At 37.5% G+C, this 2413-nt stretch overlaps 1 non-coding gene across 1 annotated transcript; it reads right to left on the bottom strand.

Annotated features, from left to right (window-relative positions):
- Positions 1–218: 218 nt before the first annotated feature.
- On the bottom strand, positions 219–303 carry trnal-cag (transfer RNA leucine (anticodon CAG)). Its single transcript has one exon. It is a non-coding gene; the product is annotated as a tRNA-Leu (tRNA).
- Positions 304–2413: the final 2110 nt, after the last annotated feature.

Genomic DNA, 2413 nt, shown 5'->3' on the forward strand with positions numbered 1-2413 from the left:
AAACAACCACCCGTAGGAGGTGCCGTCTGCCAACCGCGAGAGCACAGGACTTGGTGGCTGATTGGTTAAGGCGATGGACTGCACGCCGTGATTGCAAACCCCATCCGTGCGCCACACAACATTTGTTATTTTCTTTCCTTTGCATGGTCTACATGAAACGTAAAAACCCTGAAAAAAGCAAAACATGTGATAGCTTGCGCAAACAAACTCAATAAAGATGGCAGTGAAGTGGGATTCGAACCCACGCCTCCAGGGGAGACTGCGACCTGAACGCAGCGCCTTAGACCGCTCGGCCATCCTGACATACAGACATACTGCTAAAATACAAGTAGATGAAGGTTGACTCCCCACTCTAGGTCGTTTTACCATGAGTCTTTTAGACAATACTACAATTATCATACATTGTAAAAATGAAGAACTTTATCCGCGCTTTTACGCTACCATTGCATAAAGCCACGCCAAACGTTTGCTATTCATTATGTTTTACAAAGACATGCCTTCATAATAGCGAATCTTGCGTTGGTTTGCTTTCGTTTAGATATCCGGTAAATAGCCTACTTTTTTAGCTATCTATCTCTAACTTTATAATAAATGTTTCTTGCTGTCTTGCGGCTATAAAGGAGTAGCAGTAGCTAGCTACGTCTGTTAGGCTATAGTTTTGGGAACACTAACCCCTACTGGACTTTGGAAGTTTATTACGAAGTTTATTACGTCGTAATGTGAGAAAATGGCAGACAGACAGATTCAGTAAGTACACAAGCTTACGGACACTACATGTTGTCTACCTGTTTTATGTTTTTTTTTTTTTACAACAACCATTATTGTATTGGACAGCTTGATTGAGAGAAAGCCTACATTCTCACGATCAGCACCTCACACACGTCTTTGGTGGATCCTATTGTTTAAACAAATAATAACAAGAATACCTAGTTAACACGTATTCGGCCCCACACTGTCAGTGTGTGATTTGTGTTGGTCCAGTAGAGGGTGCTGTCAGACCAGTTATTTAGAAAAACTGTATTTCAGTCACTGTAAAACAGACTAAAATCCATTTTTTTGTAGCAAAATAATAAAATCATGAAATATAGTCTCTATCTGCCTGCTGTGTTGGCATTTGAAAAATACAATTTCTACTGATCAGGACCAGTACATTCCAGGGATGGCCATTTTGTATAGTTTTCCAGCTGAAGATTGGTAAATTGTAAGATATAGGAGAGCCAGTGGCACATGAAACATTTTCTGGTAAATTAAACACAACAACATCATAATCAAACAGTGCTTTACTGTAGGTTAGGAATATTCATTTGGCACAATACCAGGGTCAAAACTGTATAGTGGCCGAGGTATATTGGTCATATACCACACCCCCCCCCCGTGCCTTATTGCTTAATTCTATATTTTTCTACTGTATCTTAGTCCATGATGCTCTGACATCGCTCGTTCATATATGTATATATTCTTAATTCCATTCCTGACTTAGATTTGTGTGTTTTGGGTATATGTTATGAAATTGTTAGATATTACTTGTTAGACATTACTGTGAAGTCGGAGCTAGAAGCACAAGCATTTCGCTACACCTGCAATAACTCTTCTAAACATTTGTATGTGACCAATACAATTTGATTTGATTTGAAAAGTGTCACAAATTAAAATATTAAAATATTTTCAGTAGGGTGCAAGACATGCAGGTAACATTTTTTATATAATCATAATTGTTTTACCGAACATTCAGAGAAAAAAATACCCTCAAATATATATATATATATATAGTAATGCAATCCTCTTTATTCCATGAACAAACATTGACAATAGGTTTTCTCCTAATTTCTTGTCTCTAATTTCAAATAACCACGCAATTGAATGTATTTAGACAAACAACTGAAGAAGCTACATAACGTGCAGAAAGTCAATATGCCTTGTAACATAATAATCATTCCATACTTTCAACAAACACAATGCAAAACCATAATACATGTTTTAAGCATTGAATAGTTGCACGTGGTTTATAGGTCTACAATCCTTGTGCATTGGTCTGCTACTGTATAGTACTGTATGTTACAAATTGGACTTAGAGACAGAATTAGAGGTATTTAGAGACAAAATTACAGGGACATTGTCACGATCGTGTGGAAGAGATTCGGACCAAAACGCAGCATGAGGAAAATAAGCCATCTTCTTTTAATAAATGAACGAAGATGAACATGAAACGAAAACACTATACAAACAAACAAAAAACAACAAATGATCGTGAAGCTAAATAACGCAAGTGCACAGACAAGCAACAAACGTTAAACAAGACAACTACCCACAAAAGCCTACTGCCTATGGCTACCTTAAATATGGCTCCCAATCAGAGACAAATGAATGACAGCTGTCTCTGATTGAGACCCAATCTAGGCAGCCATAGACATAA

This window comes from Salvelinus sp. IW2-2015, unplaced genomic scaffold (genome assembly GCF_002910315.2).
Source record: "Salvelinus sp. IW2-2015 unplaced genomic scaffold, ASM291031v2 Un_scaffold1805, whole genome shotgun sequence".
Lineage (NCBI taxonomy): Eukaryota > Metazoa > Chordata > Actinopteri > Salmoniformes > Salmonidae > Salvelinus > Salvelinus sp. IW2-2015.